A 25,547-nucleotide genomic window follows, 5' to 3' on the forward strand; every position below is an offset into this window, starting at 1 on the left:
ATCAGAAAGCTAGTACAGTTTTATATAATGTTGTCCACATGCTTCTGAGGTCAATTATATTTAACCACGCATTATTCTGGTGTTAGGATACTTAAGATCACTTGAACTTTTAAAATCAAAAGGCCTAATTTCTACATACAAAGTTGAGAACTGTGGCTTAATCAGAGCTCATCAATTTCTTGGCAATTTGCAATGGATTTACCATTAATAAGTTGTAGGTGAAATAAGTATAGAATTGTTTCTCTCAGGAGCAAAATACGATGTCTTAGCACATGAATAATTCTCCAGTGATACACTCCTGGTAAGTCCAGCTTTACATACACGGGAGCATTATATTGCATGCACTGTAGACTCATCAGATGCTGCAGCATAAAACCAAACAACTTCATTCATCAACAGTGGTTTCATGAACATTTCAACTCTCAATTATGGTACAGCCCAGCATGAGAAAGAAAAGAACATGGCTGAAGTGTTGTAGACATCTTGTGGGCGGCACGGTGGCACAGTGGTTAGCACTGCTGCCTCACAGCGCCTGAGACCCGGGTTCAATTCCCGCCTCAGGCGACTGACTGTGTGGAGTTTGCACGTTCTCCCCGTGTCTGCGTGGGTTTCCTCCGGGTGCTCCGGTTTCCTCCCACAGTCCAAAAGATGTGCAGGGTCAGGTGAATTGGCCATGCTAAATTGCCCGTAGTGTTAGATAAGGGGTAAATGTAGGGGTATGGGTGGGTTTCGCTTCGGCGGGTCGGTGTGGACTTGTTGGGCCGAAGGGCCTGTTTCCACACTGTAATGTAATCTAATCTAATCTAATCTTCAGCGAAAGTGACACAACGATATTCCTACTGAGCCTTCTCTTGAGGTACCCACCATCAAATAAGCCAATCTTCAGCCAATTTGATGCACTCTCCAGGATTTCAAGAACTGGCTGAGTGCATTAGGTGCGTACAGCAAAACTATATCTTCCTGTCTTATTAAAAGATACTAAAACATGGAATTTCTGCTTAGTTATGCAATGGGTTATTTAAAGCATTTGTCAGAAACTGCTATGGGCAATGCAAGGATTATGACACTTTAAGTACAAAATGCATTTAGCACAAATCAAATATCTGCAATCTTTGGACTAATAAAAAAAAATTGGTACAGGCCCCAACCATAAAACTGGTTATGTCATCAGGATTGACTGATCTCCATTGGGACTTTCTGCTAATTGTGTTCATTTTTAGGGTTTCAAGAGGGCTTTAAAAATTAAGCTATTTTTTTTGGCTACAAGAATAAAATGTTTGTTTTTCTTAAGTTTTCTAATATATTGATCACTGTAAATTAATACACCAGGAAAGTAGTTTGTGTGAGCAGTTTTCAAAAGTCGTTTCACTGAAAAACATTACTATACTTACCTGTGTTGAATTGACATTGTGATTAATGTTTTAAAATAATAAGCCCATTTTCAGATGTATTCATCAAACTATACCAAATTACATGTTTAATCACATCAACAAATATTTTTGCAGCAAATTTGTATCAATTTTTCAATTACATTTTGAAACAGTGACTGATTGCACTGGTTCAGGGTGGATACTGCTCTGACAATATATGAGTGAGGTTTTTAAAAGAATTTTGGAGGGGAAGATACACTTCTCAAAGTGGCTTTTATTTCAGACAAGGAAAGACTCCATCCAAAACCCATTCATGAGAGCTATTTACAATCGCTGTAAACCTATGATAAAGAATCCAGCAAACAGGTATCTTGTTTATCCATATTTGTTGGTTCAGTTACATCAAATGGGAAAAGTATTCAGTACAATGTTATTATCCATATATCTCCATATGGCAAGGGCTGCATTATAGAGTGCTCCTGTCAGAGCAGGTTTGAAACCTTGCCAATATCTGGATGTAAATAGTAACATAGGACAGTGCTCGTATCACGTGCCATCATCATGTTCCAAGTAAAATTGTAGTGAATTCTGCAATAAAGGAAGACACGTTGTACTTTCACAAGACCAACAACTTGAAAACAGAAATAGGCCATTCAGCCCATTGAGTCTTTGCTCAGTCAATCATGACTAATTTGACAATCCTCAGCTTTACTTTCTTGCTTTTTCCCAATAACAAGTTATTCCTTTACTAATTAAAAATCTGCCTCAGTCTTGAATACACTTAATTACCCAGCCTCAACAGCCCTCTGCAGAAAAGAAATTTCACAGATTCACTAAAGCCTGAGAGAAGAAATTTCTCCTAATTAATGTCCTAAATGTGCACTCCCTTAAGCTGACATTATACTCTCTGGTCGTAGGCCTTCCCATGAGAGGAATCAACGTATCAGCATCTAGCCTCTTAAGTCACTATCGGAATCTTACATCTTTCAGTAATTTGCTCCTCATTCTTCTATATTAGAATGGGTACAGACCCAACCTACTCAATCTCTCTACATAAGACTGTCTCTTCATATCTGGTATCAACCAAGTGCTCCTTCCCTGGACTGCCTCCAATGCTGTTTATCCTTGGATAAAGGGCCCAAAACTGTTCACAGTATTCTATCTGTGGTCTGACCAGTTCCAACTTGCAATTTAATTTGTCAAAGAATTAGACCCTTTAGATAACCATTAATCAGTTAGACCTAAACAAATCAATAAGTTTCTTTTTAATTCTTTCATGGGCTGTCGGTATTTCTGGTGAGCCTGGTACTTGTGCATATCCATAATCATCCTTGAACTGAAAGGCTTGATATGTCATTTCAGACAGCAGCAAAGAGTCAACAACACTGTAATGTGCAAGGATCGAAAAGCTACAATGACTAGATTGCTTTGTTCTTAATGAGATTGGTTTTGTATACATACTGAGGAAGCTAATGGGTTTTCATCTATCTGTTGCTGTAATTAAATCACACAATATATTTGGATCCTTACAAACTATATTTTAGCTAAATTTCATCCCAATTTTAAATCTTGTTCAAGCATATTCTTTTTTGAATCTTGCAGGATATATTTTTATGATGTAAATATTAAAAATCCACAAAGAGTTGAGCTAATGCTTTAAAATGATGACAACATAGAACATAGAACATTATAGTGCAGTACAGGCCCTTCGGCCCTTGATGTTGCGTGTACATGTGAAACCAATCTGAAGCCCATCCAACCTACACGATTAGATTTTCATCCATTTGTTTATCCAATGACTATTTAAATGCCCTTAAAGTTGGCGAATCTACTACTTCCACACCCCAACTACTCTCTGAGTAAAGAAACTACCTCTGACATCTGTCCTATATCTATCAACGCTCAATTTAAAGCTATCTCCCCTCGTGCTAGCCATCACCATCCAAGGAAAAAGGCTCTCACTGTCCACCCTATCTAACCCTCTGATTACCTTATATGTCTCAATTAAGTCACCTCTCAATCTTCTTCTCTGAAACAAAAACAGCCTCAAGTCCTTCAGTCTTTCCTCATAAGATCCTCCCTCCATACCAGGTAACATCCTGGTAAATCTCCTTTGAACTCCTTCCAAAGCTTCCACATCCTTCTTATAATGTGCTGACCAGAGCTGTACACAATACTCCAAGTGCGGCCGCACCAGAGTTTTATACAGCTGCAACATGACCCCATGGCTCCAAAACTCAATCCCTCTGCCAATAAAAGTTAGCAAACCGCATGCCTTCTTAATGACCCTATCAACCTGGGTGGCAACTTTTAGATGTCTATGTACATGGACATGGAGATCTTTCTGCTCATCTACACTACCAAGAATCTTACCAGTAGCCCAGTACTCTGCATTCCTGTTGCTCCTTCCAAAGTGAATCACCTCACACTTTTCCACATTAAACTCCATTTACCACCTTTCAACCTAGCTCTGCAGTTTATCAATGTCTCTCTGTAACTTGCAACAAGCTTCAGCACTATCCACAACTCTACTGACCTTAGTGTCATCTACAAATTTACTAACCCATCCTTCTACATCCTCATCTAGGTCATTTCTCAAAGTGACATTCAGCCTCTGTATTTTGTGCAACAGCCTACCACGGGGAATCTTACCAAATGCCTTACTGAAATCCATTTACACCACATCAATTGCTTTACCTTCATCCACCTGTTGGTCACCTTCTCAAAGGTTTGTGAGGCATGACCTACCCTTCACAAAACCGTGTTGACTATCACTAATCAACTTATTCCTCTCTAGATGATTATAAATCCTAACTCTTATAACCCTTTCCAATACTTTTATGACAACAGAAGTAAGGCTCACTAATCTATAATTACCAGGATTGTCTCTACTCCCCTTCTTGAACAAGGGAACAACATTTGCTATCCTCCAGTTTTCTGGCACTATTCCTGTAGGCAATGATGACATAAAGGTCAAAGCCAAAGGCTCTGCAATCTCTTCCCTGGGTTCCCAGAGAATCCTAGGATAAATCCCATCCAGCCCAGGAGACTTATTATTTTCACACTTTCCAGAATTGCTAATACCTCCCCCTTGTGAACCTCAATCCCAACTAATCTAGTAGCCTGTATCTCAGTATTCTCCTCAACAACATTGTATTTTTCCTGTGTGAATACTGATGAAAAATATTCATTTAGCGCTTCTCCTATCTCCTCAGACTCCACGCACAACTTCCCACTACTGTCCTTGATTGGGCCCAATCTTACTCTCGTCATTCTTTTATTCCTGATATACCTACAGAAAGCATTAGGGTTTTCCTTGATCCAAAAACTTCTCATGTCCTCTCCTGGCTCTTCTTAGCTCTGCACACATAATGCATTATCCCAGCTCCCACCTTCTTAAGTCAGATGCAACGTCTTTTCAACAATGCTTTATAAAGATGAGGTTAGATTTGTGTTTTTGTATTGTTTTTAAGTGCAGATGCCAACCATATCATTTTAGAAATAGGAGCCTGATAGAACTTTTAAAGAAATGGCCATTGAATGGTCTTTAGCAAGCTTTCGAGCACTAAAGTAGTTGCAGGCTACTGATGCAAGCAGGAGATAAAGAGACGGCATTTCAAGGTGGAGCTGCCCACTCAGTGTTGTTTACAAACCTGAAGAACAGAAATGGCCACATTTTCCACACCACTATTTGTTGAATCAAGGGTGCAGATACCACAAATCAACTGCCGAGGTTCATCTCTCCTGCTTATGTAGAATAACAAGATGATTTTTTGTATGCAGATTTAATGCTTATGGACAAGAAAGCTCATTGAAGTTGGATACAGGGATCTCTGACTCAATGCCATGGAATCAGGAAAGCTCCCAACAGCCTTACAATCAACTTCAGGGTGAAGGAGGCATTCAAATCAGGGTAACAGGACAGACGCAGGCTACAGTATGCTATAATGGGAGAGAGATCACTTTGTATATCATTCACAAACATCACTTTTGTTATTTAACAGGTATGCTTGTGTGGCTTTGAATCTTACCTATTGAGCAGTTAAAGCATCTGCCAGTGCTAGAGACTCTGTACAATGAACAATTGTAGATGCACTCTCAGAGCTGTGAAGTTCTCCATAGAAACTGAAGGTGCTTATTTCTTTTCTAGCCAGGATCTTAACCTATCCACAGTGTGCACTGCATTATGCTAGTGTGGACAAATATCTCCACTTAGCATGTGTATAAGGAGTAGTGTCATGACAACATCAAATCACATGGAACAGGTCCCAAACGTGCAGGCTTCAACAGAAGTCTTCTCTTATCATCTCCTAAATATAACTTATAATTAATACACATGGTCATTGTTCATCAACGTCAGTTTGACCTGCCTCCTTTCACAACCCTAACCTGATTATATTATGCTATAGTGAAGGGAAACCTTCTAATACAACCAATAACTGAGATCATGTCGACATGATAGGTGTAGGGTGGAGAGATGAAATCATTAAATTTATCCAAGATTCTGATTAATAGAATTAATTAGAAACTTTTCATGATGTTAACAAGTGACCTGCACTCACAAACTGCAGTCTCCCAGCCTGGCCTGGCTTTTGGCCTGTAACTGGGGAGGTAGTGAATAATCGGTACCCCTGCCAGCCCTGAGAAATTGCCACCGCCTACTTTATAAACTCCATCCCTATATGTCCTCAGCATTGTCACAAGGTCAAATTTATATTCCGGAGCTTTCCCAACCATTGCATGAAGAGAAATTCAGTGATATGAAGGGCTTCAATATTTAATTTGACTCTAAAATTGAGCACCTTTCTCATAGATTTTTTTTGTCACTGTGTTGAATCAATGCCAAATCACAAGGTTACAGCAAAGACAAACAGTCATTCTTGACTAACGATTGTTTCATCTATAAATTGCAGACAATTCCATGCTATAGTTTGACTAAAATAGACTCTTGTTTATGATCGTTTGTGTACTTATTCATTGTGTTGACTGTAACAGTAAATGAACAGAGTAAACTTACTTGAATTAAACAAGAAATTTGTTTCCTGCTTTTGACTGAAAATCACAGCTGGTTACTGTGTTCCAAGAATACAAGGAAGTGAAACAATAGGTGTAAAACAAAGCAAGGTTTAATTTATTTTTCTTCAACTGGAGCTTGGGTTCACTCGTACAAATAGATCAAAATCAGCCAATACTCTAGAAATAAACTGATTACAGTATAATTTCATGGCAGCAAATGTTTGAATCAAGTTGGCAGCTTCTGCAAAGTCTATAGTAGTTAAGATGGAAGAGGTAATGGACCAGTCCAGTAGAAAGGATGGTAAAGATATTGAAATGTTTGGTCATGAAATAGAGTTTGTGGGTAAATGCTGGACTAATGCTGCACTCAATTCTCAATTTTTCTTATTGTGCAGCATCAAACAATGGCTTGACTGGATGGAATGATACTGACCTTCATGAGTTCTGATTGCTTTGTGAGTCAGCTTCACTTAGCTGTTTCAATTGAGAATGGTCCATTATTTTGGAATTGTTCTAATTCAAAACATGCATAAAATGATATTCTCTCCATTCAAGTACCATCTCTAATAGTTATAGCATTTTATCTGAGCTGAAAAATGTGTTGCTGGAAAAGCGCAGCAGGTCAGGCAGCATCCAAGGAGCAGGAGAATCGACGTATTGGGCATAAGCCCTCATTCCTGAAGAAGGGCTTATGCCCGAAACGTCAATTCTCCTGCTCCTTGGATGTGCCTGACCTGCTGCGCTTTTCCAGCAACATATTTTTCAGCTCTGATCTCCAGCATCTGCAGTCCTCACTTTCTCCTTATATCATTTTATGTCAATATTAAAAAACAATAAAATTCAAGTTATCCACCACCCCAGCAATCAGATTTTTCCATCAACTGGAGACTCTGGTAATCTCCATACCCCAGGCTTTACTGTTACTGTATAAAATATCAGCGTTGTCAATCTGAAATGTTAGTGAAAGAACTGGTTAGAAATTGAAGTATTTTATTCCCTGAGTTTTTACAGTGTTGACAACCAAAGCTGATGAGGCTGTAAGCATCTGCACGCTGCAGTAGACATCAAATAATATTTCAATCAATTCCTGCTCTCACAAACTGCCCATTTCCTGAATATGAATTTACTTTTTTTATTTTTCTTGAATGGCAGTGGTGATCCCATAATTACAATGATTTCTTTTCACTAACTTACATCTTTAGTCAAGTTTCCTACTAGAAATCAATAGCTCATAAATAAAAGAGATTTTCTGTCAATCACACAATGTCTGCTGATATCTTGAAATAAGTGATGTCAACGAACATAATTGGAATGTTTTAGGGTTTGAAAGAATAAATTAACAATATGTTTAGCTCATAATGTAAAATACTTATGAAAATACTTTATTTGTGGATTATGATAAGGGGATAAGGAAGCTGCCTGGAAAGATGTTTGGAATAAGACACTTTGTTTTTCAAACAGATAAATGCTATAAAAGGGAACATAATGTTTTGGTAGGATTAGATCAAATGAAATTGAATTATCAAATCAAATCTTGTAGAATATAGAAAATGGATGTGACAGAAATAAAATTATTTGAAGCAAGTCATTACTTTCCTGAATAAATCAAGCAACAAAGTACAGAGATTGCAGCCCCTAAATCTAATCTAACTCCTGTAGAAGAGTTATGCAGTTAGAAGCCACAATAAATGACAATCTCTCCAGTCCTCTACAGTCAGAGTCTGAGAGATTTGGACACCAACATTCATAAGCATTGGCCTCATTCAAACTCCCACCCAAAAGCAACAGGAAGTGGTAGTTGGTCAGGAAGCAGGAACTTATTTTTGAGCAGCAGGTTTTTTGATTTAAAAAAGTCCTTAGAAGTTTGCAATGTTCAACTTTTCAATTAGCATCAGAACTTATGCACCATTCTATATTGTTAAATCAATTCAAAAAAGGCTCAGAGTGAATATTTACTTTGACAAAATATCAATTTTAATTACTGCACATTTGAATATAATTTCAGGCTGGAAACAATGCTGGCGCATGCTCCATGATAAAGTAAGAGGGTTCTGTGCCTTACAGAAGCAAAGTAACAAGAATAATTGTAAAACTGTAAAACATCATTTGTAAAACTGTTTGCTACATCTATTATTATGTCAGAAGTACCACAATGGAGCTTTGCCAGGAATTGTAAATACGTTTAAATGTTTTACTTAATATTTTATCAACAACTTTATCATAACTATTATCAATTTGCATTTTCCTTCCTTATTTGTCGACTATTTTTATCATTGCCCACGTCTGATAAGTGAGTTTTTTTCAATTTTGGTAATGATCTAAACATCTGTCGGTTGCAGCTGTCACTCAAGAAAACTGTGAACGGATTTTTCTTTCATGCACTGAGAAATGTTCAACAGGATAAAACCGTACCTTGGAAGCACCCAAACAATTGTAGTTTCACAGCTTGCACTTTGAATCAAAAAATTTAAGAATCAATTTTACCTTATTATGCAAGGCGAGGATAAGGAGTAAGATAGTGGTACTTGTATTGTGTTTACAGTTTTATACAATACAATTTTAGCATTGGATCACACAAGTTGCACATAGCCCTGGAAGGTTAAGAGCAGGGCCATTACAGATTCAAAAAGGTTTATACTGTCCAATTTCTTTGGATTTCCAAGTAACCCAGGATTAGGATTGGTTCTCCTCTGGGTTCCACAGAAAGATGCTGGTACGCCCCTTCCTCGGTACTCTTTGAAAATGCTATTTGTGTTTTTTTTGGTTAAGTATAAGCTGTATTGAGTTTTTTGAAAGGCTTTTTACTGTGAGCCCCAATGAAATTTCTTGCCGTATCATACCAAATATGCCTCATTAATTACCTATCCTGACCCCATGGTATCCCTCTTAGCCAAATAAAGTCTCATCTTACAACACAACATTTACAGCTCAGCATTCAGCGAATATCCACTGAAAGATTGGCATCCTGTACACCCGTGCCATCTTTGAAAGGTCACTATGCATCTGGACATGTGATAGCCATCCAGCATTGTCGCTGACTGGCAATGTCATGGCACTCCACCCACAAAGCCAAGCTACTCACAGTACACAGCCAATGTAGCTGACATTCCTTCACACATACAATCCCATTCTCTCAGTAAGACAAAGGGACTTTTGCGACAGAAATTGTGTAAATAATTTAGGGATCCACTACATGTCCAAATGCATGAGTTAGTCCTGAGCTACATTGATTCCTAAATCATTCCACTAAGTGTTTTTGTCCTATCAGTCACCACAATTTCAATTGCTGCACCTTCACAATTGGAGTTTGCACAAGAAATAATTTATAGTTTCTACTGTAATATAAATTAGGTACCACATAACAAGAATAATGGATGTTGCGTCATTTTAATACATCGCAATGTTCTCATACATTAAAGATAATTCAAACCCCTGCTTGGGATACTGAAGACTATTTGTCCTTTTTGAATGATTGAAATCCATTGCCCTCCAGGCTAAAGTAAAATGTCAATGATATATTTGCTTGTAATCAAGTAATCAATTTGAAACTTCTCATTATCTGGCAACACTCATTGTAATCAATCAAGATATCATCCAATAAATTGCACAAAACCATTAACCATAGTTAGCATAGACAAATGCAACTAAAGCACACTGTAGGTTTAAGACTAGAGTATTCATTTAACAACTGTTCCATTATAGAGGGCACCCAGATAATTGTTATAAGTCAATTTGTTCTATACTCTGTTAAGTCTGAACTTTGAAATTGAAATTGTTCTTAAATTTGGCAGTAATACTCCTCACAAATTACTTCTCATTGTTCAAAGAGTAATTTACTGTCCATTAACTCTGACAAAATGTCCTTGACCTGAAACATTTATGCTGTTTCTCTTTCTACAGATACTGTCACAACTGTTGAGTATTTTCAGAGTTTGATGTTTCCAGCATCGTCAACATGTTAGCTTTGTTGCAGAAGTTGAATGGTTTATTTTCATAGTGCCACTGTTTTAAACAGGTTTGTCACAGTTTTCAAAACACTATTATACTTACATTTGCATTTTGAACATTACAAGACCGAGAAAAATAAAAATGTGTTCATCTTCTGTTGAAGTTTCGAAGTCCTAGAAGCACAACAATTTCAAATGTTCACTGTTTAGGATAAGCCAATATTTAGAAGACTGTAACATAAGGATATAAAAGTTGAAGTCAGCCATTTGGCTGGCTGTTCAAGCCTTTAAATCCACAAGTGACAATCAGACCTCAATGAATCTTCCTCACTTCATCTTTTCACACGATCCCCATATTCCTTAATTCCTGAAGTACCCACTAATCAATGACAAAACGTTTGGATGGTAGGGATGGGGATGGGGATGGGTGTGGGTGAGGGGGTGGGACAAGGATTGGGGGTACCCTGCACCCTAGATTTCACAGCAAAAGGTAGCATTCTTGCAGCATCACTCCAGAAAAGCCACTTAAGAATTTTACAATTTTAATTAAATATCATTTTTTCCCTATTAATCTCCAGCAGTGTGAGTCATTCCAATCATAAATCACAGTCCCCTCATACAGCAAGAATTCCAGTGGCACTTTGTGGTGACCCCTTTTCAAACACTTTGTAAGTGATATAAAGCTGTACTCCAGGTGTACCCTCACACCAATATCTTGTACTGAGATGTTTTAATTCTCTTGTATTAATCATTTTATTACAAAAGCTAACAACATTTGCCTGTCTAAATTCTTGCTGTATCTGCATCTAGCTGTCTCTGAGCTATCTAAAAGGACATCTAGGTCACTGTGAATGCTAAAATGTTTCAGTCTTTCACCATTCAAAAAAAATGATGCTTTTCCATTTCTCTACCAATGTGAATAGATAAAGGGAAACCAGCGTATGTGCCATACTTAGATTTCCTGAAAGTCTCTAACACATTGCATAGCAATTTTGAATAAAAGTAATTAATTGGGGGAGGGGGGGTGAGAAGAACTGTGGCTCGCTGAAACAAATGATAGGCAGGCAAAACTGGAAAAGGTGACAGTGCTGCCTTTAAAGAGGAGATTGGTTGGGTACAGTTATAGGCAGGACAAACCAAGCCAGAGCTCTTGGATGGTGAATACATAGAGTATAAGAGTGCACATAACAGATATTGAAATATTGAAAATTCAACATTGTAAAAAAGGAAATAAAAGAGGCCTGAATTCCTGAGTGCTGCAATTTAAAAAAGAGAGAAAATTATTGGAGAGAGTGCAGGAAGGATTCACATAAATAGCTACAGATCTGAGGAACTCCAGTTCTGAAGATAGACTGGAGAATCACAGTGTTACAACAGAGAAGGTGACCATTCATATCATCATGCCTGCACTTGAGAAGATGGAACTGTTTTACCTGAAGTTTTGATGGAACTATTAAAATCATGAAGGTTATGAACAGAGTAGAAAGGGAAAAACTGTTCCCACTCATTAACAAATTGGGAATGAGAAGGCACATATCTAAATTGGCAAAAGAAGCAAACTCACATGAGGGAAAACCTTTTTGCACACTGAGTAGTTAATGTACAGAATGCAGTGTCCGACAGTGGAATAGCTTCAATGGAAGCATTCAAAAATGAATCGGACTGTTTTCTGAAAAGGAGAAACGTGTTAAGTTATCGGGAAGTAATGAGGGATTGGCTTAAATTGAATTCCTCATTTGGAGAAACTGTACAGACAATGTAGGGCTGAATGGCCTCCTTTGCACTGTGGCAATGCCATGATTCTCTAAGAAAGAAAATATGGGAAGGGACTGATAGCTATACAAATAGTAGAAGTGTAGCAAGAGAAGGAATGGGGCTGATTAGGGGCCTAAAAGTGGATCAACACATGCAGTGGAGGACATTTTTAAAGGACTAAACAAATCTGCTGAATCTTTTTTAAAGATGTTGTCACAGGCACAGTGGAAAAGAGAAGAGTTGAAAAAATTGGTGGCTTAAAAATGATGAATTTGAGGTATTACAAAGGCTAGCAGTTGTTACAAATGCAATATTTAACAAGATGGTTCATTTTGGATTACATTTTTAAATGCAAGATTAGAGGCAAGTATAGAGAGCAAGAGTATAGGGAGTGTTCCACATGCAAATTATAATAGCTTCTACTTCAAAAACACAACAATAGCATCATTGTTCACAAGTCACAGTGTACAAGAGTTCTGAGGAAGAGTCACTGAACGTAAAACATTCACCCTGCTGCCAGACGTGCTGAGTTTCTCCAGCAATTTCTATTTTTCTAACATGAATATTAACCCTTCAGAACCATGACCTTACAAACAGATGAAAAAGCAGAAGTTAATCATTTGGCCCCTTAAGCCTGCTCAATTATTCAAAGAGATCATTAGTAATCTGCTTGAGTTCTGAATTCTTCCTTAAATGAAAAGATCAAAACTCCGCACAGAATTTGAGATGTGATCTCCGTAATATCCTTTATAATTGAAGCATAATGTCCTCAATTTTATGTTCAATTCCTCTTGTAATAAAAAAATAGCATCTCATTATCAGTTCACTGTACACAAAGTCTTGATTCATCTGGTGGACTTGGTAAAGCCAGTGCAGACCTTGTCAATGGACATATGCTGATACCATTAGCATGCACCAGACCATCTGACATGGTGACCATGTCCTTAGATAAACTGAGGAGATATCAGAGACAGTAAGTTTGGAAATAGTTCAGTCTTTCTGAGCAGGCAGCATGGCGGCTCAGTGGTTAGCAGTGCTGCCTTATAGCACCAGGGACCCAAGTTCAATTCCAGCTTCAAGTTTGTGTCTGTGTGCAGTTTGCATATTCTCCCTGTTTCTGCCAGGTGTTCTGGTTTCCTCCCACAGTTCAATGTTGGGTGGATTAGCCATGAGAAATGCAAGGTTACTGGGTTAGAGTCAGAAGTCACATGACACCAGGTTATAGTCCAATAGATTTATTTGAATCAAGCTTTTGGAGCGCTGCTCCTTCATCAGGTCAATGCTCCAAAAGCTTATGATTTCAAATAAACCTGTTGGACTATAATTTGGTGTTGTGTAACTTCTGACTTTGTCTACCCCAGTCCAATACTGGCATAAGATAGGGGGTTGGGTCTGGATGAGATTCTCTTCAGAGGGTGGTGTGGACTTGATGAGCTGAATAGCCTGCTTCCATACTATGGATTCTATGATTTCCTCCTTTCTAGATGACGTTTTCTGGGTTTCACCATTATAGAGATGTGGCTTGAGGATGAAGGCTTGGTAGATGCACAATTTGGCATTTTCATTCAAGTTGCTGATGTCTCACACACTCTCTTACCAAGCTTAGACATAAAAGTTGTAGCTTTTTTGATACATGTGTTGATTTTAGCATCAGGTGACAGATTACTGGTGACTGTGGAGCCTTGAAATGTGAAGCTATCAACAACTTCAAGCATCACAAAGTTTAAAAACTGATAGGTAACTTTCTGACAACAGCCTGAACTGAGACATTTCTCTTCCTGATGTTAATAGTCAAAACAGGCTCTTTCCAGATATGAGAGAGGCTGCCCATTTCTGTCTGTATGTATTCCTTGGTATGGAATACTAGAGTAACATTGTCAACATCAGGCAATATTCTAATGAAAACCAGGCATACTATGTCATGGAACTCAGGTGAGGATGTCTGTAATACTTTCTGTCAACACCGGTATATAAAATAGACTGCAGTAACCATTTTTTATTCACAACTTTAAGATAACATCAACATGGTTGTGTCATCTACATTATTGCATTATCTTTTAGCAAACAAGTTTTATCATATTCACACAGAGGAAAAAAAAAGCAAGTTGCAGGCTGCAGGAATGCTCGAAATAGACCACATGTCTTGGAATTGAGTAGAATAGCATCTAATTCCATCACATGGATTGTTTATTCCAGATTAAGAAATCGATTCTCCTGCTCCTTGGATGCTGCCTGACCTGCTGCACTTTTCCAGCAACACATTTTCAGATCTTATAAGGCATGTATGACTATGAGTTTCTAGGCTTTAAAAATAGATGTGCTGAGTGTGAAACAAAGGTGCGATGACAAATCTACAGAAAACACTTGTACAGCCTCAGTTGTGTGATTACTTCTAATTCTGGGCACATAATTTAAGGAGAGTGTGAAGGGTGCAGAAAGGATTTCTGAAAATTGTTCCATGGATGAGCGACTTCAGTTACGTGGTCTGTCTCATTAAAGAAGGAAAGGTCAAGAGGAGATTTAATAGACAGGTTCAACGCATGAGGTTCTGGCCAAAGTAGTCAGTGAGAAACTGTTCCTTTTGTTGGCAAGATAGAGAATGAGAGAAGACCAAACTAAGGTAAATAATAAAAGAACCAAATATGAGGGTTTTAAAAAAAAACTGCTTTATGATCCAGATCATTAGAATCTGGAATCGCCTGAGAATGTGGTGGAGGCAAATTAAAACACAACGTTCAAAAGAATGATAATTATCTGAATGATAAGAAATTGCAAGATTGTGGAGAAAAAGCAGGGGAAAGGCTCTAATTGAGTTGCTCTGGCAGAGAGCTGGCAGAGGCATGATGGGCCAAATGGCAGACTTCATTGTTGTAACCATCCAGAACAAATTAGAGCAAGTCTTTATTTAATACTTCCATAATTATATTATTTTGCTTTAACATTATATACTGTAGTTAATGGGTCCTGTAATCTCATAAAGTGACACCAGACTCATTTTAGTGGTGTTTCTCTTGTAACTGAAAGCCATTCTTACACTGAAGCTGTGTGACATCCCCATGGCTTTTCCAATGTTCGAAGACTGATCCCCTCTCCCAATGGCATGCAAACGTTCTGATGTGGCTGGTAGTAGTGAGAGACAGGAGCAGTGATGACACTAGTTTGAAAAAATACTCGTTGATTATAACAGCCTCAGGATTTCTGCAGCAACTCAATAGCTGGAGGTGTGGAGTGAGGGAGTTTCAGCAAATTGCAGCATGGTGGCTGAAGGAGAAGCCACTGCAAAGTGAAACAGGAGATGAGATCAAAGAATCTATTGGAGAGGAAAGGGGCCATTTTCCGTGAGAAAGTTATATTCTTCTTTTAAATTCTTTATTCTGTTTTATTCAAAAAGCAATACTATTTAGCAATGTATGAATTTAACAATGTAATGTGTTTCAGCTTACAGGGTATAATGTCTTCGTGTTTCCTTTCTAAGAAGGTTCAACATAATCTAAGTTTGTAAATTTCTTTACATTTTTGCATTGGTTCTTATGGGAAACTACATTTCATTTTAAATGATGGCTTAATATTATACTAAAGGGTGATTAAAGACAGAGACCTGACAGAGAAATTAAACACTTTCAGAAACCAAGGTTTGTCAAAATATATGCTCTTTATGAGTTAATCCAACATTCAATGAAAAGCTCCAGGTACCAGACCCCACTCTGAGTTACTTATTTCAGCCACAGCTTCAGTACAATGGCCATAATATGATGATTTTAACAAGGTTCCAGCTCATTATCCAGCAACACAATGTTAGAATGAAAATGTGTACAGTCATCAGGCTAAAAGAAAATTGGAGGTCAATTGTGATTTATCAACAGTTAACAACCTGCTGACCTTGGTTAAATAGGTTCATGCATGAATAACTGCCTCTTGGGTGAAGAAGAGAATACAAATACAGTTCAAACAATGACAAGATCTTCTACCACAAGGAACCAAAGGAGAAATTAATCATTAGTTCCCGAGATAACATTGTGATACTTTGCAGAAGTGATAACATGGCAGTTAATGCTCTTGTAATGTTTTATTTAATTGCTTTCATTTCATAGAATAAACAACCAACAAAGCGTCATGGGTTACTCACTGTGTAATCAGGAGTTTTGGTCCTTATAGGATACTTGGGTGTTTAAACAGGTTCTTCCCGGTAAAATAAACAGTTTAAGTAAAATCTGCTTCAATTTGTGTATAAGTTGACAGATAGGTATAATGTTGAAATTAAGTTTCATCCACCAGTGACGATCTCACTGGGATGGATGATATAATCAAACCACAAAATGATTCGCAAATCAGGCAGCTGTGCCTAGGAGCCAGCACACAGATAGACAATTGACCAGGCTTTAACATTCTAATATTTCCCAATATTACTAAAACCAGGAGCTTCAAAGAAAAGCAGAAAATTCTAGAAGTGTGCAGAGTTAGGCAGCATGACATATCGAACAGAAATATTACTCTGCTTTTCTCATTCCACAGATACTGCCTGATTGTCAGAGAGTTTCCAGCATTTTCTGCTTTTTGTTCAGAGTTCCAGCATCTGCAGTATGTTATAAGTGAAGTGTCAGTGTGACATGTTTTGTGTTAAGAATGCTATAGGTGTGCAATACCCAAGTTAGATTGAACCAACCGGAGATTAAAAGTACAATCAGACTCCCAGAGACAAAGCTGCAGTTTAAGTTAGCCAATGACTCAGAACTAGATGATTTTAAAAAAGTCAATTAGATGTCCCACCAAATCAGTTATGTTTGTCAATCAAGCAAGCAGAATGTGCAGGACTTGTGAATTTAATTGATTATTCTTTAATTAAAGCTGGTGTACTGATTCAAAATTCAAAGAGAATTTTTACCATAAATAAAGGACTGACTGACAAAATAAAATAGAAGTATAGAAATACAAAGAGCTGCAAATGTATTTCAAAGCTGTAAGCCATATTGAATTTCCTGTAAATCTAGATTTAATCTTCAGATTCGGTAATGTGTTCCACAGTTGAGGCTCTCTTCTGCAACATGTACGATATCTCATGAGAAAGCCCATAGTTTACTGCTATTGAAAAGCCTTGATTGCAAATCATGTGTGATGAAATTAGAAAGGTCGTTTAGAATACTTCTGAAATACAAATAAGAACAGAGGATGTGAATTTTCTCCGAGTCTTTCCTGCCACTGTAACTTTGACAGAAATCTTGCTTAGACACGTAATTGCACTTCAATTTATTGATTTGGCAGAAAACAAACACATTTAGAATAAAACTCTTACCGTTCTCATTAGAGGCATTATGTACATTGCAAGCTAATTTGTCCTTTGAGATTATGGACTAGACGATTGTCCTTGTTGCAAACACCAGTATACATAACACCGTTATTCAATATTTACTCTATTTATTCCAGGCTTAAATTATAGTATTTATGGAACTTTCTCCTGATCCAACTGTACCTGCCTAATAATAAAAAAAAGCCCTGCCCTGTAAATTCTAATAACATCTATTTGTCAAACACAGGAAATACATTTTCTTTCCTAATATAATTATTACCATAGCTACAAAATGCTTTATGTTTTAACCATTCCAATTAATAGCTGCATAGTTAAAATGGCATTTGCTAAAGCAGATACCTTAAATCTTGGTAGGAAAGAGTTGCAGATAAAACTAAGATTATCTCATATTTTAAAAAATATTATTTTGCGCTGCTAGAGTATTTTCTAAACCTAGGTAAAAACAATGACTGCAGATGCTGGAAACCAGATTCTGGATTAGTGGTGCTGGAAGAGCACAGCAGTTCAGGCAGCATCCGAGGAGCAGTAAAATCGACGTTTCGGGCAAAAGCCCTTCATCAGGAATAAAGGCAGAGAGCCTGAAGCATGGAGAGATAAGCTAGAGGAGGGTGGGGGCGGGGAGAAAGTAGCATTGAGTACAATAGGTGAGTGGGGGAGGGGATGAAGGTAATAGGTCGGGGGAGGGGGGAGGGTGGAGTGGATAGGTGGAAAAGAAGATAGGCAGGTAGGACAAGACATGGGTTCAGTGCCGAGCTGGAAGTTTGGAACTAGGGTGAGGTGGGGGAAGGGGAAATGAGGAAACTGTTGAAGTCCACATTGATGCCCTGGGGTTGAAGTGTTCCGAGGCGGAAGATGAGGCGTTCTTCCTCCAGGCGTCTGGTGATGAGGGAGCAGCAGTGAAGGAGGCCCAGGACCTCCATGTCCTCGGCAGAGTGGGAAGGGGAGTTGAAATGTTGGGCCACAGGGCGGTGTGGTTGATTGGTGCGGGTGTCCCAGAGATGTTCCCTAAAGCGCTCTGCTTGGAGGCGCCCAGTCTCCCCAATGTAGAGGAAACCACATCGGGAGCAACGGATACAATAAATGATATTAGTGGATATGCAGGTAAAACTTTGATGGAAGTGGAAGGCTCCTTTAGGGCCTTGGATGGAGGTGAGGGAGGAGGTGTGGGCGCAGGTTTTGCAGTTCCTGCGGTGGCAGGGGAAGGTGCCAGGATGGGAGGGTGGGTTGTAGGGGGGCGTGGACCTTTATTTTCTAAACCTTCGTCCTTTAATATCTTCCTACGTTTCCATTACCACCTGCTGCATAACACATGATTCAGAAAGAACACTTTTACAAAAAATCTTTACAGTGCTAGATGCAGAAATGTTATTTTCAATAAGCTAAACTTCTGATGTTATCAACTACACATTCAGTCTCCTTCCCAATACATTCATTCAGTGATCTTAGATTCTTAGGTTTACTCCAAAACTCTCAGAGTCTTTATCTGCACTGCTCCTAGTCCCCAGAGCCCTGCCTGTTTTCTCATAGCCCAGCACCCCTATTGAAACACTGCATCCCTGACAACCTATTTTAATATTGGGAGATCCAGGTCTCCTTCCTTCCTATTGGGGTCAGACCCTAGTGCCAAACCTAGAGCTGGATTTTTAATCTAGGGTCAGGAACTTGATGCAAGGAACACTTAAGTATCAAAGGGTGAGTTCAGCCCTAAAAGTAGGTTAGAGATAGGACACAGAAACTGAGGGCATATTGAGTAGATTTACAGTAGCCAATTATTAGTCTTGCCATTCACTGAGAAGGTAGCACAAAAGACTCACCGAGGACTAACATTGGCATGGACAGGCATCCATGGGCAACCACAAGGCTTTTTCAGGCCTCTCCTGAGGCATTCATCAAATGGTCACGGAGAGGTAACAAATATTAAAAATAAAATAAATATCATATCAAACATGAGGTAGAAAAATAATGGATGGAGGTTAGCAGTACAGAATTGTCCAAAAGGATTATGTGTTCAATCTCAAAAATCCAACAACCTGATAAGATCTGAAAAAGGTGAGTGGCAAGTCACATTCAAGTAATTCTGTACGTAGCAAGATGCACACAAGCTGAGCGATGTATGAGGAATGGCTCATCACAACGTGCTGGGATCTAAAAGGGACTGACTGGTCTAATGTGCAAGAGGAAAGCCATTTGGCAGTGTTACAAAAAGAGGCTCTTTCAAAGATGCAAGCTACATTGGTGTGATACACATTACAAAGACTATGAGGGAGATTACAGAGAGGGCCCATATCCATAATGATCTAGAGCTGTTCTTCCATCTAAGTATGTATAATATTATTATATTGGGTAACATTTAATGCATTCTTCAGTATTAACCCCTTCAGAGCTTATCATTTCATACAACACTCCACACCAAATGCTTTTTCTGTTATTAGTATTTAAAGATTAATGTATGTAATAATATTTATCACGGTTCCTCATGTTCTGAGGAAGGGTCACCAGACCTGAAATGTTTACTCTGATTTTTCTTCACAAATGCTGACAGGCCTGCTGAGCTTTTCCAGCAGCTTCTGTTATTGTTTCTGACTTACAGCATCTGCAGTTCTTTCAGTTTATATTTATCACTACCCTATCTCCCCGGGGACTGGCTTCATAAAGCTAAGCAATTTGATGGTTTCATACTCTGCCAGAATGTTGTCTCTTCTAACTAGAAGGATCAGTAGGTCTTTGGCTTGAAGACTTTTGGCCTTGATTCTGTTCTTAACAGGGTGAGCTCTTAGAGTTATTTATTTTTATGAAACTCCTCAATGGGTTTATCCCAATCAACTATTGCTGAATAACTGATCCACAGTGGGATGGGGCCTCTCCTTCTTTTTACAACACCTCCCACTGTGTGAATATTATGCTATTACTGCTGGCCTGCAGCCCCTTGACTGGTCATACCATTCCAACTGGGATCCCATACCCACACCTGTTGCCCTTGGCCTACGTATGTTGGCCATTATGCACAGTTAGATTTATTATAGTCAATAGCTTGCTGCCACTGGAAAGACTGCTCCTGCTTACAAACATTTTTTTATAGTCTCATGAACTTAACTGTGGAATGAACTTCTTTGGTAAAATAGAAAGGTGAGTCTTTAGTTTCTATCCAAGAGCAATTCTAATGGCAATGCAGCAGTATGGACTGGTAACTTAGCAACCTTGTACTGCCATTCAGTAAGACCATGGATGATCTGATAATCCTCAACTCCAAATTCCTACTTTTACCCTGTGTCTCATGTTTTCATTACTGATCAAAAATCTGTCTATCTCAGCCTTTAATATATTTCACAACCCAACCTTGACAGCTCTCTGTAGTAAAGAATTCCACCGATTCAGTATCATCTAAGAGAAGAAATTTCCCTTCATCTCTGCCTTAAATCTGCAACATAAATCCTTGATAAGACTACTTGGCATAGCCCCACTTTTCTTACAAAACTGACAGTAGGCAGCACAGTAGGACATCAGAAATCAAGTTATGTAGACACTCTGAACACAGTGTGAAACATCACAAAAAAGAAGGGCGTCTGAAATGTTCTGCTCTTTTTTGTTACAAGGGCAGAAACCAGAATGCAGAAGTATCTACTAATCTACAGAAATCTCTCAGCAATTATTTTCCAATTGTCCTCACATCATAAATATTCATAGCATTCCGAGTAACTCAGCTGAAGCCTCAGAGTTTGGAAAAGAAACTGCAGCTGTATTTTAACATCACAACAGTGCCATGAATTACCAAACAACTTGGAACATCAGCTACTATCATGTACAAGTCAAAGGAAGTACTGTACATGAAGACTTTGTTATTCATTTGTTACTGTTATTTGCTATAATTTAATATCTTTAAAAACTTTAGATGTGGCCTAATTTTAAGTGTATCAGAAATAAACCTCACAGTATTATACAGTTGGTGCATTACCAAGTAATGGAATATACTATAGGATATCATTAAGAAACATCCTTATAAATCAGCATATGCTTTTCTTCTGTAACTTTATAGATTGTAACTGGTTCATTGTTCTCAAAACAAACCACAGTGTTTCTCATCTTTCAATAGTTGTCATCTGGAGTTGAACATGTCAGACTACAAAACATTGAGCTCTCCAAATGAGAAAAAATAAAAATTCAGTGACAGCAACTCCATTTATCTTGTTAACTTGAATACGATTTTTGTCAATACTATCAGTGCAATCACAATATTCAAATAAAGTGTACATGTAAAAATTGAAATTGAGATAAGGGAGCAAACTTGATAGAACAGTTTGTTTTTAGAAAAAGGGCATGAAGAGTATAAAACAAGAAGAGAATGAATTGAGGAGATAACTAGCCTGTTGTTAATATTGAACAATATCAGGCCTATTGTCAAACCAAGTCATAGGACCCATTGCATTTTAGCTTATTTTAAAGTGCAATTGCAAACATGACAATCTTGTAAAAGATAAAAGTATTCAATTGTGATAGAACTAATTTTGCTAAGCCTAGACGTGATTTAGCAAAGCCATCTGGAAATGCTATGATGATAAACCAGTACCAGATCAGCAGGAGATATTCATCGAGGTAACAATGTTTCGGAGCAAGAATAATCCTTTTACAAAAAGAGGATGGGATTAACAAATTCAAAGTCTCCTGAATGTCAAGGTGCTCAAATAACAGGACAAAGATTGAAAAAAGGAAGTTCTTGACAAATACAAGGGCTGAATACTCCTGAGAACCTAGAGGTGTATGCAAAAGTATATGGGGTAATTAGAGGGGAAAGTAGGAAACAAAGAGAGAGCATGAGAAATATTGCCAGGAATAAACAAGGGGATAACTAAAGAAAGAGTAGGACCTACTGGGGACCATAAAGGTAAACCATGTGCAGAGGCAGAAGATGAAGGTATGGTTGTTAACGGATACTTTGTATCCATTTTTATAAAATAGATGGATAATACAGACATTCAGGAAAAAGGAGAGTGAAGTATTGCATTACTTTACATAGTGAGATAGGAAGTATTAATGGGTTTAGCATTTTTATCATGGATAAACCCCAAGCCCAGATGAAACTTGCTCTAAGTCTATGGAGAGAAGTAAGAGCAGAAATAACTGACGCACTGACTATCATTCTGCAATCCCGTCTGATAAAGCACATGATGTCAATGGTCTGATGGACAGCTAATCTTGTATGATTGCTTAAAAATGGAGTAAGGTATGGTGAGGTAACCCATGATCCCTGGGATTGTTACCGAAATATTGACTTTTTCTCATGAGCTTGGATAAAAATTCAAAATGTGGAAGCCAAGTTTAAATCTGGCCAATATACAAACTGTAGAAGTAGAACACTAGAGCATAAAGTCAGGCCTTGGACAATCAACTTCTGTCTGAAACCAGACAGGCCTAGAACTGCCTGGCCAGGGTATAGTGGCCACATTATTTCAGAACAAACCACTGTCTACACCTCCACTTAACCTGCTTTATTAGAAGAATATTATGCAGACTTGGTGGCACCCAGCTCAGTAGGAGGCCAGAGACATAGCATGACAAGGACAACACTTAGAGTCATAGAGTCATAGAGATGTACAGCATGGCAACAGACCCTTCGGTCCAACCCGTCCATGCCGACCAGATATCCCAACCCAATCTAGTTCCACCTGCCAGCACCTGGCCCATATCCCTCCAAACCCTTCCTATTCATATACCCATCCAAATGCCTCTTAAATGTTGCAATTGTACCAGCCTCCACTACATCCTCTGGCAGCTCATTCCATACACGTACCACCTTCTGTGTGAAAACGTTGCCCCTTAGGTCTCTTTTATATCTTTCCCCTCCCACCATAAACCTATGCCCTCTAGTTCTGGACTCCCCAACCCCAGGGAAAAGACTTTGTCTATTTATCCTATCCATGCCCCTCATAATTTTGTAAACCTCTATAAGGTCACCCCTCAGCCTCGGACGCTCCAGTGAAAACAGCCCCAGCCTGTTCAGCATCTCCCTGTAGCTCAGTTCCTCCAACCCTGGCAACATCCTTGTAAATCTTTTCTGAACCCTTTCAAGTTTCACAACATCTTTCCGATAGGAAGGAGTCCAGAACTGCACGCAATATTCCAACAGTGACCTAACCAATGACCTGTACAGCTGCAACATGACCTTCTAACTCCTGTACGCAATACTCTGACCAATAAAGAAAAGCATACCAAACGCCTTCTTCACTATCCTATCTACCTGCAACCCCACTTTCAAGGAGCTATGAACCTGCACTCCAAGGTCTCTTTATTCAGCAACACTCTCTAGGACCTTACCATTAAGTGTATAATTCCTGCTAAGATTTGCTTTCCCAAAATGCAGCACCTCGCATTTATCTGAATTAAACTCCATCTGCCACTTGTCAGCCCATTGGCCTATCTGGTCCAGATCCTGTTGTAATCTGAGGTAACCCTCTTCGCTTTCCATTACACCTCCAATTTTGGTGTTGTCTGCAAACTTACTAACTGTACCTCTTATGCTCGCATCCAAATCATTTATGTAATTGACAAAAAGTAGAGGATCCAGCACCGATCCTTGTGGCACTCCACTGGTCATAGGCCTCCAGTCTGAAAAACAACCCTCCACCATCACCCTTTGTCTTCTACCTTTGAGCCAGTTCTGTATCCAAATGGCTAGTTCTCCCTGTATTCCGTGAGATCTAACCTTGATAATCAGTCTCCCATGGGGAACCTTGTCGAACGCCTTACTGAAGTCCATATAGATCACGTCTACCGCTCTGCCCTCATCAATCATCTTTGTTACTTCTTCAAAAAACTCAATCAAGTTTGTGAGACATGATTTTCCACACACAAAGCCATGTTGACTATCTCGAATCAGTCCTTGCCTTTCCAATTATATGTACATCCTGTCCCTCAGGATTCCTTCCAACAACTTTCCCACCACCGAGGTCAGGCTCACCGGTCTATAGTTCCCTGGCTTGTCTTTACCACCCTTCTTAAACAGTGGCACCACGTTTGCCAACCTCCAGTCTTCCGGCACCTCACCTATGACTATCGATGATACAAATATCTCAGCAAAAAGCCCAGCAATCACTTTTCTAGCTTCCCACAGAGTTCTCGGGTACACCTGATCAGGTCCTGGGGATTTATCCGCCTTTAACCATTTCAAGACATCCAACACTTCCTCCTCTGTAATCTGGACATTTTGCAAGATGTCACCATCTATTTGCCTACAGTCTATATCTTCCATATCCTTTTCCACAGTAAATACTGATGCAAAATATTCATTTAGTATCTCCCCCATTTTCTGTGGCTCCACACAAAGGCCGCCTTGCTGATCTTTGAGGGGTCCTATTCTCACCCTAGTTACCCTTTTGTCCTTTATATATTTGTAAAAACCCTTTGGATTCTCCTTAATTCTATTTGCTATGGCTATGTCATGTCCCCATTTTGCCGTCCTGATTTCCCTCTTAAGTATACTCCTACTTCCTTTATACTCTTCTAAGGATTAACTCAATCTACCCTGTCTGTACCTGACATATGCTTCCTTCTTTTTCTTAACCAAACCCTCAATTTCTTTAGTCATCCAGCATTCCCTATACCTACCAGCCTTCCCAATAGTAGAGTAAAAAAAAATGTTTATTTTTGATAAGCTGCTCAACTAACTTCTGTTGTATCTTCCCTTGACTCTGGATCCCTTTTTTCAATCTCATCACATTACCCAAATGAGTTAGAAAGGATTACTGTCAAGGTGAGTCAGAGTTCATTTACCCATCCTTACACTTTACAACAAAGGTACAAATTGAGTAAATACAAGCCTAGCAGCCTAATCTCAATGGTGGAAAAACTACTGGAAAAAATGACTGTCAGGATTTTTAAGGTCAGACTACTTTGGACTACAATAAATGAAGAGTTAAAAGGAGGGTTGATGAGGGTAGAGCATTTGATGTGGTCTATATGCATACTAGCAAAGCTTTTGATCAGGCCCAACATGGCAGAAAGGTCACAAAAGTAAAAGCCTTTGAAATTCAAGAAAAGGTGGCAGGACAGGAAAGGGTAAAGGTTAACGGGTATTTTTGTGGCTGGAAGTCTGTTCCATTGAGGTGCATCAGGGCTCAGTATTAGGTCCCTTGCTTTTTTTTTAGTATATATCAGTTAGTT

At 38.7% G+C, this 25,547-nt stretch overlaps 1 protein-coding gene across 2 annotated transcripts in view; it reads right to left on the bottom strand.

The window, feature by feature from the left end:
- The window catches only part of LOC122553687 (uncharacterized), a 258,177-nt gene that overhangs the window by 213,614 nt on the left and 19,016 nt on the right, over positions 1-25,547 (bottom strand). The gene's annotated exons all lie outside the window — the stretch shown is intronic.

Source organism: Chiloscyllium plagiosum, unplaced genomic scaffold (genome assembly GCF_037043375.1).
Source record: "Chiloscyllium plagiosum isolate Xiang-an unplaced genomic scaffold, Cpla_swu_hap1 HiC_scaffold_8, whole genome shotgun sequence".
Taxonomy (NCBI): domain Eukaryota; kingdom Metazoa; phylum Chordata; class Chondrichthyes; order Orectolobiformes; family Hemiscylliidae; genus Chiloscyllium; species Chiloscyllium plagiosum.